Below are 17,757 nucleotides of genomic sequence, written 5' to 3' on the forward strand. Positions count from 1 at the left end.
TGATCCATGTTGATCATTCTGGTACATCTACTACTGCAATACAAATTAAAGCATGCACATTTTTGATGCCAGGTACGTGAAGAGGGTGTAGATGAAATTGTGATAATGTCTCATGTTATTATTACTTAATGGTGCATGGTCCTATATTTAATAGTAATAATGAAGTGTAAATAATATAAATAGTTTTTGTTTACTCTGGAAAGTGGATAATGGCAAGTTGTTGCAGGTTCATCCATTATATTTATTAGTGTTTATCCATAAAAGAAAATAAAACGTAATAATTATTATTTTACAACATTTCTTTCAAATATTTCTGTATTTCATCAGATTGTCTTACAATATCAAAACCTAATACAAGCATGACGTTAGAATAGAAAAGACAAAATACTCTGATATTTAAATGTGACTCAAAGTTTGTTGTACGTGATGAGGAGAATAGATCTGTGTATGTTGTACTGCCCTTACACCTCCAGGGACCCAGAAGTGGCCCCTGGAAGAGCAAAAAAAAGCATGTTTCAAATGGCTTTAACTCAAAGTCTGGTTAGCGTATCACAGAGAAAATTGGCAGGACAACTGCATATGCAATGTTTACTAAATAATGTTGGCCACAGTTTTCAGACATATATGGAAAGCTGCCATAAAGGTTTTTTTAAAAGTGCTCACAGTAAAATATACAATTTCAGCTTGGCCCTCATATATGTCATAAAGGTTTGCACAATGAACATATTTTAATATCCAGTTGTCCATTAAATATGTTATTTACTTAACATTTATTGTTTCATAATGAAACCTTTTAAACTACATTACCCATATATCTGTCATTGTATCAATGCAATGGGAAACATGGCGCTGTAGTTCATAGAAGTGTGCAGAAATGCTTAGGGTTAGGGTTGGGTTCTCAGTAAAGGAGTCATTTCTCACAACATAGCGACACTTTATAGTTAGCTTAACGTATTACTGACGTAATAACACCAAAACATACTTTGTAACATGAAACGCCGTTTTATATGGGTTAAAACAGATAGTCCAATCACAGCGCGTTCTGCGATAAAGTCACAGCCAATGACAACCCAGCTGAACAGAGGCGTCACACTTACTTGTCCATTTATGGTAAATTATATCACATCTCATCCGGTTCAACTGAAGGGGTAGATTCCTTAAAGATTTAATATTTAGGCTGCTAAATATTTATTTATTCTAATTAAATAATAAAACTCACATTTTAAAACGAAAGTCTTCTTTGTGTGGTTAAACTGATGCATAATACATATATTTGAAAGAGAATCCTTTTTCTATGCAATGGTCTACAAGCATAAACTTCTTTAAGCCATCCTTTATAATCTGAACTCTTGGAATTAAAACAAATATAACAAAAGCACAATGAATGCACACAATTTTGTAAGCATATTCCAATATTTAATGTCAAACAGTTTAAATACAAATGTAGTGCCCATATATATATATATATATATATATATATATATATATATATATATATATATATATATATATATATATATATATATATATAGGCAAAAAAAGAACATTTTACATTCTAAACTTTAATACTATATATTTGCGATTATTGTTCACTTTTATTGTAACTAAATTAAATGCCAATTAAAATAGTTGATGATTATTGTAAATGTTAACCATTTTCAGTAAGAAAATACTTCTATAAAGTACATTCATGTTACAGTTACATTAACAAGGTAGTGATATAATGATAGTGAAATAATGATAGAGGTAGTTATGGTAGATATGTACTTTAGTGACCATTGTAATAAAAGTTTTAATGAATAATTATTGATTTCAAAAGGTATTAACTTTCACTATCTTCATTTGTTCAAACAAACAACAAATGCAGAAATATACATTGGACTATAGCATCATGAAGTCAATGCATGACTAGAACCAGTGGATGGCAATAGATATGTCCTTCACTAAAACTCCTGATGATAAAGGCATAGGCAGACATCAAGAACAGTTTATGAATATTGGTTCTGCATATATCAAAGAGATCATAAGACTCCACGTGAAGACTTTGAGACACTGTGACAGAGCAAAGGGTGCACTTCACTGGACATGTCCTATGCATGCCCAAACAACAACACCCAAAAACACTTATGAAGTGGACACCACCAGGAGGACGCACGAGACAGGGAAAACCAAGGAAGATATGAGACAGATGTTTCACGAAGACCTCAATGCCGGTGTTCCATGAGAAGATGTGAAAACGTGGCCACAGATCGAATATGTTGGAGGACACATGTTGCCCAAAGTGCCCAGGACAGGACATGATGATGATGTTGTCAGTTTAAACATAACTGTAGGATTTATTTCTGTAAAAAAACAATGCATAATTAAATGTTAAATACATTTATGTAATAAGTTCACAGATATGTGTGCATTCCCATTATTAAAAGTATATAATAGCAAGCTATATCATATGAATTTGTTTGAAAATGTAGATAACTCACTTGATTTTGTGATCACATAAATTATTTACATGCAAACGGGACGTTATAAACAGTGCAACTGATCTGATTAAGAAAAAATAATTGAATATCTGATGTCATGTGACCGAAGTGGCTTTTTGAGGCTTTTGCATCTGAACTCTTCATATACAAATACAGCTCTGGAAAAAAAAATTAAGAGACCACTTAACATTTAGAAATCCATGTTAAGTGGTCTTTTTTCCAGAGCTATATGTACGAGAATCATACGAATTTGACAACTTGTTAAATCTTGTGAATTATTAAGACTTTGGGAATATGTTCTTACTGATTGAGCTATGGGATTTGTAAGAATAAGTAACAACAAATGCTAAATAAAATGTTTGATAAAGGGTTCAAACCAACACATACATACCATTACAAATATTTGCTGTTGCAGCTTTCGGTTTTCTCCGTTACATCTCCACAAACAAGAATGGGTTGACTGAGTCCGAGAGGCCCTTTTGGTCTTTTCAGGTAAAAAAAAAAAAAAAAAAAAGAAAGAGAGAAAAAAGTCATAATATATAATATATAGCATTATAAAGTATACTATTTAAATAACAATATTTGGATTTTACATTAAAATGCATTTAAAGCATGGTAATTGTTGTGGCTACTGTTTATTTACAACAAATATCACATTAAAACTACCAATTGTTGTGGCTACTGTTTATTTACAACAAATATCACATTAAAACTACCAATACCGTGGTAAACGCATGGCAAGTGTTGTTTTTTTTTAATTTTTATTGTGCTTCTACTACAAATGCCACGTTGGAACTACACTAGTAATTATTATTAAATATTAACAACTGTTTAAAGGTCTATAGCACGTCACGTGACAGTGTTTAATCACCCTATTAGCAAGGTGTGTTTATTTAGATAGCAAAGAAATGCAAAGCCTCAGTGGAGATGATGACAGATACAATGCAGTGACTGAACATGATCGATAACGACAAGCAGAAAATACTTTATATCAAATATTAGGACATAATATGTATGACTACTCACCAACATGTGGCACACGTGATCTGATGCCAAACATCGCGAAGTGTTCTGAATGAGACTTCTTCAGCGCGATTTCATACCGATAGAATTGCCGTCTAATGTTGACGCCAAAGGTTTCCCACTGAAAGCAATTGGGTTCCCAGTTCGTCCATCGCGTGACGCCGAGGGGTCTACCTGTGGCGTCTTCAGTGTGACGCCGGGGCGCGGCGCGCGGCCTATGCGCGCGGCGCGGATAGAGACGAGGTGATTGCTTTTGGGTCTTTTCTTCTCACAATTCAATCGTTTGGCCTCGGAATAGTTTGAATTTTTCAATAAAGTGTGCCTGTTGTCTGTTACAGTCTGTGTTTTATATCATATAATACGCAAATGGGTAGGTTTAGGGCGGGGTGGGGTTTGACTGCTGTTTCAAACGTGTATCATAGCGTAAATAAATGTAAATACAATTGTGCTGGCTGATTAAATTGAGAATCACACTCCAACATGTCATAATGGAACAATTATAACCCAATAAATTCCATCATGACGATAACATTCACATGCCCAACACGTCTGTTTATGACGTCCTAGGTTTCTCATTGAAATCAGTGGATTACCCAGTACGTCGAAAAATGGCGATTTAGGGGTACCCTGTGCGTCAACAGTTGACGGGTCCCTTGACCGTTCGGCAACATTTGACGAGTAGGGGTGAGACTGTGTTGATATAACCCACACACTCTCATGTGGCTCTTGGGAGATGTTTGCTGCCACGTGAATCATACTGTTTTGTCTGAACACAGATGTTTTAGAGAGTAACATTCTGAATTGTGAATATGTTGATGTCATGTATTCTTATAGGTCCTATTTCGTAACAAGCGGACAGATTTAAGTTCACTCTGAACTGAAAATAATTGATTTAGAGTAACACAGGGCTGTTGGGAGATCCATTGTCGCACCTTTTATAGTTTAATGTGCTCTTCTGATGTCTTGATGTGATGCATGATACCCTTACCTACACAGTTGAGGAGATATGGTCGACAGAGCAATAGTGCGCCTTGCCCGTAGGACAGCTATATCAATTTCCTGCAATTGAGTCAAATGCTTGTGTTTGCGCTCCCATCAGCACAAATAAGGAGCTATTGGGGGATGGTCGAGGAGTTTCGATTTCCTGCGGCTGCCGACCGCCGGGGCGTTTGTCACTGTTTCTGCTGCTGGCAAGGAGAGTTGCTGTGCTGATGCGTTGGGAGGGTAACAGATGGGGTTTCTAATGTCATGAAGCAGCTGCTTGTTGGCCAATGTTAATGATGATGGGCATGTGCATCTGTAGCAAATGCTGAGCTAGCTTACAAGTGAACATTGCACTTTCACAAGGAAATGAGATGGAGGGAGGCAACTGTTACCTGGTACAAATGTGCTGGCTGTAGTCATTAGCTAATCTGCCTCTGCTAGGTGAGGATATTGTGGATATGAGAAAATGAAGGTCACATATGTATTGCCACCATATGGTGGGAACTTGTTGAAACTTTGAAGGAGTCCAGGTCAGCACATCTGTCTAACCCAACTGCCAATGTTGATTGAATGAAATACTAAACTGTTCAAAAGCTAGGGGTGAGTCTCTTTTTTTCCAACCGGAAAATGAATACATTTATTCAGGAAAGATTCATTGAATTGGTCAAAATATTTAAAATAAATGCTGTTCTTTTGCAGTCTACTCACTAAAAAATTATAATAAAAAGATAGCACCAACTCACCATATTAGATTGATTCTGAATACTGGAGTAATGATGCTTAAAATTCTGCTTTGCCATTACCGGAAAAAAATTACATCGGTAACACTTTACAATAAGGTTCATATTTTAACATTAGTTAAAAGCATATTGTTAACATGAACTAACAATTCATTCATTATTAATAATTATTTTAAATTGTAATATTATTATTACCATTATTATTGATTATACTTATTTTATTTTCAATCAAATAAATGCATGAAATTGTGAACAAAAATAACTACTATAAAGTGGTAGGCCATGTAAAATCACAGAGCGGGGTCAGCATCGTTAGCTCTGCAGAGTCAATAGCTCTAAACTTTATGCGGCCTTCAAATTAGCTCAAGAACAGTGTATAGAGAGCCGAGTGCAATGCAAAGCATTGGATGCAGTGTAAAGCTGGAGTGACGAATCACGCTTCTCTGTCTGGCAATCCGATGTACAAGTCTGGGTTTGGGGGTTGCCAAAAAAACGGTACTTGACTGACTGCACTGTGCCAAGTGTGAAGTGTAAAGTTTGGTGGAGGGAGGATTATGGTGTACAGTTGTTTTTCCTTAGTTCCAGTGAAAGGAACTCTAAATGCTTCAGCATACCAAAACATTTTGAACAATTTCATGCTCCCAACTTTGTGGGAAAAGTTTGGGGATGACCTCTTCCTGTACCATCATGACGAAACCAGTGCGTACCAGTGCACAAAACAAGGTCCATAAAGATATGGATGAGCGAGTTTGGGTAGAGGAACATGAGTGGCCTGAAACCTAATTTGTAATCTGAAGCTCATGAATAACAGGCAATGATGATTTTGTTTCAGCAGAGTTCACTAAAGTACTTCAGAATAAATAAACATTTCATGAACCAGTATTTTCTCTCTCAAGTTTCCACTTCTGTAAATGTTAGTTCAGCATTATTCCTGTTTTCTTAATTGATCTTTGCTTTGCATTTAATATTGGCTTCCAAGTCATCAGGGCTAATGAGCTGATAATGTAAACTCTACAGACATAAGTAATGTAAACAGTTAGCAGCTCTAGATAAAGAGAAGTTATGTTTGTTCCAATTACCCACAAGGTAGCTTAGTTAACAAAGAGGTCGAACTCTATACAGTGAACATCTGCTAATTGTTTTGATTCAGCATTAGTATTCGTGAGTACAACATTAGTATTCAATATGGCAGTCTAAAAAAAGCTCTGTTGAAATGATATCTTTGTAGTATCTGTGAATAAAGTGTTAAATTACAATAAATCAGTCTGACTTCAAAGCCATGTTAACAGGATCCAAAGGGGGCAGAACAGCGCCGTGATTTTATTTTGTTACAGGAAGGAAAAAAGATTAATCGCTTCATTATCTAAGTTTCTGTCATTAACTACACTGGACTGACATCGAAAGTGTGAATGTTTATACGGTTGCCCTCTGGCAGTCCCTGTCATGTCCAATGCTATGATGTTCAAGCATGCATCACTGTATGTAAGATCATAAAAACATATGTAGCAACATGATTCAAGAAGACTGTATCTCTGAGGCAAAGCTCTGATGGATTGGAAACCCAACTGAAGAAAGCTAAAAACATGTTAAAGCTGTAATGCTCCAGGGAATGCAGATCCCACTTTCCTTCTCTCTCCCACAATTTTCTTGCATTTCTTCAGTTTCCTATCCATTAAAGGTAAACACTGATCAGGCATAACATTATGATAACTGAGAGGTGAAGTGAATAACACGGATTATCTCTTCTTCAGGGTGCCTCTTAGTGGGTGAGCTATATTAGGCAGCAAGTGAACAGTTGGTCCTCAAAGTTGATGTGTTAGAAGAAGGAAAAATGGGAAAGTATAAGGATTTGAGCAAGTTTGACAAGGTCCAAATATTGATGGCTTGACGACTGGGCCAGAGCATCTTTAAAACTGCAGCTCTTTTGTGGTGTTCCCGGTCTGCAGTGGTCATTATCTATCAAAAGTGGTCCAAGAAGGAGCAGTGGTGAACTGGCGACACGGCCATGAGCGGCCAAGGCTCATTCATGCACGTGGGGAGCCAAGGCTGGCCTGTGTGGTCCAATCAAACAGACAAGCTACTGTAGCTCTAATTGTTCAACAAGTTAATTCTGGTTTTGATACAAAGGTGTCAAAATACACAGTACGTCAGAGTTTGTTGAGCATAGGGCTGCAGTCAGGGTGCCCACACTGACTTCTGTCCACCTCCAAAAGTGGCAACAGTGGGCTTGTGACCATCAGAACAGAACCACGGAGCATTGGAAAAAGGTTGCCTGGTCTAGTGAATCACGTTTGATGGCTGGATGCCTGTGCATCACTATGTGAAACACATGACACCAGGATACACTATGGCAAGAAAGCAAGTGTGATGTTTGGGGCAGTGTTCTGCTGGGAAATCTTGGGTCCTGCCATCCATTAGGATGCTACTTTAACAGACACCACCTACCTAAGCATTGGAAACCGTATTCTCTGGCGGCCGTGGCCTCTTTCAGCAGGATAATGCGCCCTGCCACAAAAAAAAAAAAATAAAAAAAAAAAAAATAAAAAAAAAATTGTTCAGGAATGATGTTAGGAGCACAACAATGAGTTTGAGGTGTTGACTTGGCCTCCAAATTCCCCAGATCTCAATCCAATCGAGCATACGTGGGACGTGCTGAACTAACAAGTCCGATCCATGGAGGCCCCACCTCGCAAATTACAGGACTTAAAGGATCTGCTGCTAACATCTTGATGCCAGATACCACAGCACACCTTCAGGGACCTAGTGGAGTCCATGCCTCTACGGGTCAGGGTTGCTTTGGCAGCAAAAGGGGGACCAACACAATATTAGAAAGGTGATTATATTGTTATGCCTGATCAGTGCATAGCATAATAAGGAGCACCATGAAGGAATACATAACATGCACACACATATATATTCAAAGTATGTGGTCTGTGTTTTTAAGCTTTTTTGCTCACCAAAGCAAAAATACAGTAAAAACTAATACTGTGAAATATTATTACAATTAATAGAAGTTTTCTATTTTAATATATTTGAAAAAGTAATTTATTCCTGTGATGGAAAAGCTGAATTTTCAGCACAATTACTCCAGTCTTCAGTGTTACATAATCCTTCATGATAAGCTGATTTTATGAAAAAGAAACATTTGTTATCATTATCAGTTTTTGTTATCATTTTTTTAGGAATATATAGTCCCCACGGGACTTCAGCGCGAGACACAGCTAGGCGGCTAAAACAGGTGAATTCAAACAACGGCTAAGTGGCTAAACGCATCTCGTTGTCATGTAAGGGACCTGTTCATGTTGGACAGACATTTTAATTGCATTTTGTATCTGTTAAGAGGCACAAAGACACCCTTTACGTGCATGCCCCCAAAGCTGCTGTTTTAGTTGAGGGGGGGCTCTGGGCATTAACTGTAATAACTCCGTGTTGTAAGGACCAATCCGGTTCGTTTTTTTTTCTATAGACAGTACTCACAAAGATATAACGATCAAGATAAACTTAAAAATTCGCCAGAGTTGTCCTTTAACTTTAAAAAGTAAGTAACCTGGTTGCCTTAAAATTTTGAGTTTATTGAAATTAAAAATTTGAGTTGATACAATGAAGGACATTTGTTTAATAAATAGAAACTCAAAATATTATTGTATCTGAACCACATAATTTTTTTAATAAATCATAAAAATAGCACTATTTGGCATGTTTCATTGCGTCATCAGAAATAAAAGACACACAATTACCCAATATGCTTACAAAATCTTTTAATAATCTTTTAATAAAGGTTGTCAAATCTCAAAAAATGAACTCAAATAACAGATTAATTTCAATGAACTCAAAATTTTAAGGCAACCATTTGAAATCGAAATATTTTGTAACATTATCAGTTTCTTTACGGATAATTTCTTTTTTAAAAATCAGCTAAAAATATGCATCAGAAAACAAAATTATTTTAAACTAAAACATATTAAGATGAGTTTAATTAAAACAACCCCTCCCCCATAATATGATTACTGTCTATAAAAATAATAGGGATTTTTAATGGAGTAAATTTCAGTCTTGGCAAGCAGTGAGGTTTTTACAGAGGTCAGTCCACAGTGAATTGCATTTCCTGCTCTCCTGATGTCAGACTGTTTCTTTCTATTACAATGTCTGTCTGGGAGCAGCATGATTTAATAAACAGTCATTTTATTTCATCTCTCTGTCTAGCAATCTCCTGATGAGAAGCCTCAAGGAGTACATTAAGTCTCCTGGATCCATTTAAATGATTTGCATGAAAGATGTGTTGAAAACTGATTCGGGCGTCCTAATCAAGCAAGCTTACTCGTGAGACGATCTGTCTATATAATGCTCTTCCATCCTATTGTGCTTCTCAGGCACTATGATGGATGTTATTATTATTCACATAGTCATTTTATTTAAAGTCAGAGAATCTCGAAGCGTATAGACGTGCTGTCTACGGCGTTCAAAGATTCGTCTAATTCACGGGAAAGCGAAAATGTCAGCAGCGAGTCTTCAAAAAAAAATTTGCTGAGCTGAAATTTTATTTTGTCAGAAGCTCAGATGTTGAATGCACGTTGATTAGCTGCATCTTTCCAAATGCAGATACGATGTGCAACAAACTGAAAGGATTCCGACACTATGAGGAAAGGGAATTTTAGCAGCGGTGCCTTCATCAAAACTGAAAATGGATATGTGCTTCTCCTCTTTAACGCCTGCCACATCTCATAACCAGCCAGGGTTTCTTTTTTCTTTACACTTCAATATTTTGACTTCATAGTCAAATTTTTTTTTCCCAGTTCCTTCCGGCTCTTTGTCACTTCTGAGACAGACTGACAGCAGAGGGGGTCCGTTACAAAGAGAAGCAATCTTCAGTGAGGACAGGTCCACCGTTGGACTATAAGGAATGGCTTATCTTTCCTGACCGTGAGAGCTTAAAATAGCGAAGAAATACCATCCTTTTATTAAAAAAGTGGATATGGGAGCAGGACCATTTAGGAGAAAGACAAACATGCTTTAAACAGCTAATGAAATACCTTAGGCATCACAGTCCTCTATCATATAATCAAATAAGCCCCAGCTGAAAAACTAATTACATCAGGCTTAGTTGTCACACCTTTTATTGTGTATATTTCCCCTATGGAGTTTTATTTGAGTCAGTATGCATATGCACATAAGCTTAAAGTCTTAGATACAAAAACAAAACAAAACAACCATTGAAAAAAGATAGTTGATTTAATGCATTTTACATTTTTGTGCCCCAATAGAATTGACCTGACATTTATGAAACATGCTCTTGTCCTGAAGGCACAGGTTATATACTGAATGTAATCTAAAATGTTTTTTTGTCTGTGTATTTACACAACAGCTATAGGCAAAAATATGATTACATTTTTATCATTAAAGTTTAGTTAAAATTATATAAGAAATGACATAATTAAAGTAGTGACTGGACTTTTGACTGTAAATTGCCATAGTCTCCCTTACAATATACAAAATAAAAGCCATGTGATATATTTGTCACAATTTTTTCCACTGAATGAAAAAAAACTCCAATATTCTGTTCACCATGTTCTCTAAGGGATTTGATAAGCGTTAGAAGCTTCACAATAACAGGCCAAAACACATCAGATGGGAAGCCTGAAAAAAAAAGTTTCTGTTTCATATCCATAACACTTTTTCCATGAGTGACACTTTTATGATGGATCACAAGGAGCACTGTTCATATATTCATTATTGCACATCTCCGAGCTATAATTCAATCCATGAACAAATACACAAAGCGCACTGACAGTGGAAACAAACGACTTTTCCCAAATGATCTAATTTCATTCTTTCATTATTACAGCGCGAATGCAGGAGGAGCCAAGCGCGGAAAGCCGTGCCAGAGTCGTTGGAAAAATCGGTAGTAAGACTGTCAAGCTGTTGTGACAGAGTAAGACGTGCAGAAGGGCCTGTGCAATCACAGGACCATCCACCCGTGCAATTTCCTCCAGAGCTCTGTCAGAGCTCAGAAATCACACAGCCGAGCTGGGTCTGCGCTCCACGCTGGGTTACTGAGCACTCACAAATAAGCCACCGCTGCACACCACAGAGTCAGACCTTCCTATTCATCTCCATATTTGAGCCACTGCGACCGGCCCTGCAGTCGAATGACTATCAGCTGATTTGGTGCAGGGTTTGAATCTAAAACTTACAGCGTGGGGCTGCTTGTCTCTATGTGATGCTCACACTCTTGTGTACATATGAGTTCATCATACTGAAATATAATTTTGGACAAAGCCAATATCAAGAGTCTCTAGGTTAAACATGATTTATTACCAGAATCGAATCATTATTTTTTGATGCCGGTTCTGGTTTTCTCATGTTATGGGAGGTTTGCAGGCATTGCTGTCAAACTTACTTTGATTTAAGTCTAATAATGGTTTCACAAGAAAATATGTCGAAAGATACACATACAGCATATTGCAAATATACTACTATTAATAGATTTACCAGTGCCCCACATTTTTACAGGGTCTTTAAAGCATAAAAACAGACTTTTTATATTTTTCACCGCTCACTCTCTCCAGACAGTATAAATCATCTTGGTATTTTTGAACAACCAATGAAGCGCATGCATAGCATTAAAGGTGCATTATGTAGTATTTTTGCAGTAAAATATCCAAAAACCACTAGGCCAGTGTTCTATATTTTGTTCAGTTGAGTACTTACAATATCCCAAATGTTTCCAACTATTTGTAAATTGTGAGAAAATTGCTCTTTTTAATAAGGACCGGGACGTTTCAGCTTAGCGTTTGTGTGAGTCGCCTGTCAATCGCCTCATATCTGCGTTACCCTCGCAGGGGTATGTCACAGCAGCTCTGAGCGAACGCACAGAGGAACGTCATAACATAATTTTAAACACACTTAAATGTATCTGATATGATAAACAGAGCTGCTTTACCTGACCGGAATAAGTGGAAGTGCGCGCGCCCGGCGACTGTGTCCCGTACCGTCATAATAAAAGTCCCGGCACTCGCGAGCCGTGTGTTTGCATAACAATCGCTCCAGCGGCCGTGCTCAGCTCCACAACACTCGGTCCTGCTCTGCTTTACACTACAGTAAGGTTAATAACCGCATCCATGAACATGATTTCTGCCCGAGTCCTATTTTCCACCGGTTGTGAGGTGAAGACCACATGTCTCAAGATACTGCGCTCACACTTGGCGTCATCAAACTACGTTTTTATTTAGAATAGGCGCCCTCCAGTGGACGGAAAGTTTCATAGTGCACCTTTAAGAGTTGCAATTCAGAGAATATTTATATGTAATTTTAAAAAAAAAGTGTAATTTGACACCATGCCTGTGACACACCACAATCGAGTTCTCATTCACGCTTGTACGAACACATAGAATTATGTGAAAAGGCCTGTTTTATCGAGTACTCTCAAAAGAGCAGTCGTAAATTAATTAAATAACGCATTAAATAAACATAGAGTTGTGAGAAAATGGGTGCGTCTCAGTCAGCTCCCTAGTTCAGTAGTCAGGGCCCTGATCAGGGAGTCGGCCATTTTAAGCACCGTCTCAATCACAGAATCCGCCCAGTGCATTGAAATATATGCGTTCCTTAAAAAGTCCTACAATGCACCGCAAAACCCAAGGTGCATCGATGCTCACTATGCTCCCTTAGCGGAAGTGCTTACATCAGGTGAGCCAACAATGACATGCTATATGTTATGTTGAAACCAGTAGTGATATTGTTCAATAAGGAGGTTGTCACATCGAAATAGAGTCAAGAGTATCCCAATGTGTAGTGAGCCAGGGTCCTTTACTGTCCTTACCAGTGCCCGGATTAATGCACATGATATACTGATTCACGAGCTCGGGAGCTAGGGAACTGAATGAGATGCACCCGATGAGATTTGCATGATCCGCCTCATGTGCGATCTTAAAGTGACGACAGCCTAACAAACCTGTCGCCGTGATGTCTGTCATTAAAGTTAAACATCAAAGAACAAAGGTAACAGAGAAAATGTTATCTTTAATAAGGATTAGTCTTTATTTAATTTATATTTTATGCAGTTAAGAAACGTGTTTTTAACATTTCTTCTGTGTATGTCTAGGTAGGCCACTGGTAAATATAAAAGTTGTTATAATGGGTTTTATTTAGAGATTGGTTTAAGTTCACTTAAATTAAAAGTTTTTTTTTAAAGCCTGCAATGTTGAAATTGATATAACTTTCAATTATACTGTAATGTTAAAGGTCTATCATTAATGTTTTTTGTTTTGTTTTTTCTAGACATAGGTAGCAGTGTTAGCATTAGTGATACTGGCCTTCATTCATAAAAAGATGCCATTACAACAAATATTTAAAATATACTTTCTTTAAGTTGATTCCAAATCAATTTAGAGAGTACAATATGTGACCCTGGACCACTAAACTAGTCATAATTCGCATGGGTATACGTATGTGGCAATAGCAACAATATATTGAATGGGTCAAAATTATAGATTTTTCTTTCATGCCAAAAATCTTCAGTATAAAGATCATGTTCCATAAAGATACTTTGTGAATTTCCTTACAAATATATCAAAGAAATATTATTAGTAGCATTTTCTCAATATTTAGATTTTTTTGCACCCTCAGAATCCAGATTTTCATATAGTTGTAATAGTTTATCTCGATTTCAAAAATTTACCCTTATGACTGTTTTTATGGACCAGAACGTGTAATTTGTTATTTTATTGTTTATTTTTATTGTTTGACAGCACTCATTAGATACAATTTAGTATTTCTTGCATTTAAAAGATGAATTGTCTGACCTAAGCTAAATTGTTCCTTTAGGTTTTTTTAATTTATTTTTTTAGCTTGACCAGTTGAATTGTCAGAGCATGAGTTAAATTTGTCTGAAGGTTGTTTTATTAACTCGGTTGAGTTAGTTGACACAGCTGGACATATGATTTCAACAAAGCGGTCACCGTGCAGGCAGCCTGTCTTATGTTGAACAAAATAGTCTTTTCTAGGCCACTGAGTCTTCAATGTGTGCGAGATTAGCTCATTTCAAAGAGATTTGTCAAAAGAAGTATTCATTTCTTTAGATATAAAACTTCAAATGAACAAAAAATTGCACCTTCATCATGACTATGAGAGTTGACGTGGTGTCTATATCCATCCAAAATAAAACCTGTTTTTGACCTTTATTCCTTTCTGTGGCGTATTGAACAGAAACTCTATGAATAATAAAAACACTTTTGGATCGTGGCAAGGTTATTTGGAGACTATGGCGTGAGTTATACAGGGGAATAAAAGCAAGCGGATTTAAATGTTCTGTTAACCACTATCCCAATGGGACATGTTGTTCCAGAGTTCCCGCCTTGCTTGAGTGGGTTCACATAAGGGCCAGAATAGGAAATGTAAGTGTCTGAGCAAGAGTGGATTAAAAATGGTCCTCCAGAACAAAAGGGAAAATGTTTAAATGCATTACCAATCTATGTCTTGTAAGAATATATATCCTGAGAGAGAACACTTCAGCGAACACCAAAAAAAGTAAATAAAGGGGCTCATGCGTTATCATTTAGTTGAGACAACAGCTGTGGCTTCCTCCTCTTTTTTTTTTTACAGTGTAATTTCTCACAGCGGTGTCATTCAAACGGGTGTCTTCAATTGAGCCAGGCCATGAGAAACGCTGGAAATTTCCTACATGGAGCAATGCGTTACATTTTAATAGAGCAACACCTGCGAGGGCAGGGGAATAATGGCCCTCTTGAAATAAATTAGAGGGGCTTTATTGAGACCTGTCATGGGCCAGACAATGGCTCCCTGTGCCCAGAGAGCTCTTGTGTGCAAGCCGGAGAATTCGTTTAAAAAGCTTGGAAACCTGATTCCTCTACTTCCTCAATTTCTTTCTTGTGACAGTCTTGCTACTTCCATCACAGACTTAATTACCTTTTCATTTTTCATTTGCCTCCAGAATTGCCTGAAGCTTCAATTTGCTCTCTTTGGAAGAAATGTGGAGGAAAAATAGAACACCTAAAGTGAATGTTTAATAGTCTTATGTAATATTACATTGCGCATACCATATTGCATAGGCTTGTGGTGTGCGGTGCACACATAATCGAAGATGAACTATACCTAAGTATATTTCCTTCAACTGGTAATACGTGTTACAAATTCAGAATTCTGCTCAGATTTTGTTTTAAAGGAAATAGTTATCAAGCATTTCATCATCATGTCATTCCAAACTATATAACTGAGTTTCTTCAACAGAACAAAAAGACAGAAAAATGGATAACTGTTTTCAATCCTTTATTTCATACAATTATAATGAACAGCTTTTTAGCTTTCTAGAGCGATGCTTTTTGAAGCTTCAAAAAGCCTAACAAAAGTATTCTGATTTATACAGATTAAAGTGAGAAATAGACAGAAATATGAGCATTTGGGTAACCTAAACCTTTCATTAAAATAAAATAAAGAACATTTTGTCCAAGAACAGACTATGATGGACTATGAGATCTGATCCAAAAATATTTTTACCAACTCAATGCAAGTCTGTTATTCATATCCATTATCCAAATACGTCCTCATATCTTTTTGGTATTTGGGTCAGTACTGCATTTTTATGTCATATTTAGTTGTACCGTTTTAAATTCCCATTTTACTTAAAAGATAACTTCACAAACATGCACATTTGAGAAAAGAACAATACACAGTGCCATTAATCATTTGTTAGGAGTTAACCGAGCCACTTAGAGGATTTACTGTTTTTTGAGACAATTATTCCTCTGCTTTCTAGGTCCAGGTTGATCAGATACTGGCCAGACTTTGTCGAGGGAACGAATAGCAGAGTTTGTGCTATTTTTAGAATAACACCCCAGACCCACAGGTATTTCACAAATATCTCTCTCATCAAAGATCTTAAGCAGTTAATCAAAAGCCACCAATGGTTTCCCTAATGCATTCAGCTGTGATTACTCTCACACTTAGAGACAAGCACATACATGCAGGGATGATCTGGTCGTCATGTTAAGATCTCCAGAGAGAGGATGATTTTAAACACTTTTAAAAGTAACGATAGCAATTCAGGTGAATATTTATAGTGCAAAGCTTAGATTTGTCAATCAGTGCTTCAAGAGGCATGGAAAGTCTGATGCTGTGTTGCAAATAAAAGAATTTGCATGTTCCATCTTGAACAAAACAATGACTTAATTAAATTGCTCACTTCATACTGTCAGTCGGCAGCATAACAAATTAAAATTGTCCAGTGTGATTAAATGGGGTGATTGTCTTGTAATTATTCTTTATAATTAGTACTGCAGAGTTAAATCATATTATAATGTCAAAGGACAGGATGTATGAATCAGAAGTAAAATTAAAATTATAGACCAAACTAAATGCATTTTTGAACTTGAACACTGGACATATTCCTTGGAACTAAATGTCTGTACTACACTTTAAAAATCATCCATCCATCCATCCATCCATCCATCCATCCATCCATCCATCCATCCATCCATCCATCCATCCATCCATCCATCCATCCACCCACCCACCCATCCATCCATCCAATCTTATTAGCATAAAACATAGTCACCCATGATGCACAAAGGACTGAGGATCTTTGTAATAGGGAATCATTTGGGACATGGCCCTAACATCTCTAAATGAAATGATTCACCCAGATTGTCCCAGCAAACCCCCACGGAACAGGCACATCCAGCGTCGAGTTCCTCCCTTTGGAAGCCAGCTTGTCTTCTCAATGAAATAATAAAGCCCTATGAGATGTGTGTTATTTCTGGAGAGCAGAGCTTTGTAAATTAATCTGGGGGTCTATATTCGAGGTCCGTATTGGCCTGAAATCTTCCTGACATCTTAGAGTGGAAGGGAACGGAGAGCTGATGAATTGGCTGGGGGTGCAGAGATTTGAGTCGGAGCCCAGGGGCTGGGCAATGCCCTCAGGATTGACACTTTCGGAGACGTCCGTGTCGACTTTACGGAAATGAGACTCTTGCCACTACTTACATTTATTTCACTCCGAAAAGTTGAAAATTGTGCAAGTCAATAGACACGCATACACATTCACACCACACCATGTGCTCAGTGCCAAAAGTGTACTTTTAATTCCTAAAAGCATCAACCCATAACTTACTTCAGTTTGATCTACAGCTGCCTTGACAAGTCTATATACCAGCCCAGAAGCATATGCAACTAAATTACTAACCTTAGTCACATATTTTTCTTTTCTCAAAGTCGGTAAATAAGTCGATCGAAAGAAAAGCAAGAGGGTGAACTCATTATAAATCTTGACAGGCTGATTTTTAGTCTCAACAGTTCTTAAAACGGGGAGATTTTAATCAAGGCAGCTCAATGCCTCTGCGGCTCATGGTTATTAAAATCTGATGTGGCAGGAGGTTTATTTATTTATTTATTTTCAGGTGCATGCTGGTAATTAGATTGAGAATATCAGACAGAGGTCTACTCAGCAAAGATTGTCCATTTCCTCTCGGTTGTGGCATAATTTAAACATGAGATAGATGAACTGATTTGAGGGGTCAGAT

At 37.1% G+C, this 17,757-nt stretch overlaps 1 long non-coding RNA gene across 1 annotated transcript; it reads right to left on the reverse strand.

Annotated features, from left to right (window-relative positions):
• Nucleotides 1-1,896: 1,896 nt before the first annotated feature.
• Nucleotides 1,897-4,130, reverse strand: LOC137090683 (uncharacterized). The gene is made up of 3 exons (XR_010907941.1): nt 3,507-4,130; nt 2,872-2,964; nt 1,897-2,342 (listed from the first exon to the last, which is right to left on the reverse strand). It is a non-coding gene; the product is annotated as an uncharacterized lncRNA (long non-coding RNA).
• Between the last annotated feature and the right edge of the window lie 13,627 nt (nt 4,131-17,757).

Source organism: Pseudorasbora parva, chromosome 10 (assembly GCF_024679245.1).
Source record: "Pseudorasbora parva isolate DD20220531a chromosome 10, ASM2467924v1, whole genome shotgun sequence".
Taxonomy (NCBI): Eukaryota; Metazoa; Chordata; class Actinopteri; order Cypriniformes; family Gobionidae; genus Pseudorasbora; species Pseudorasbora parva.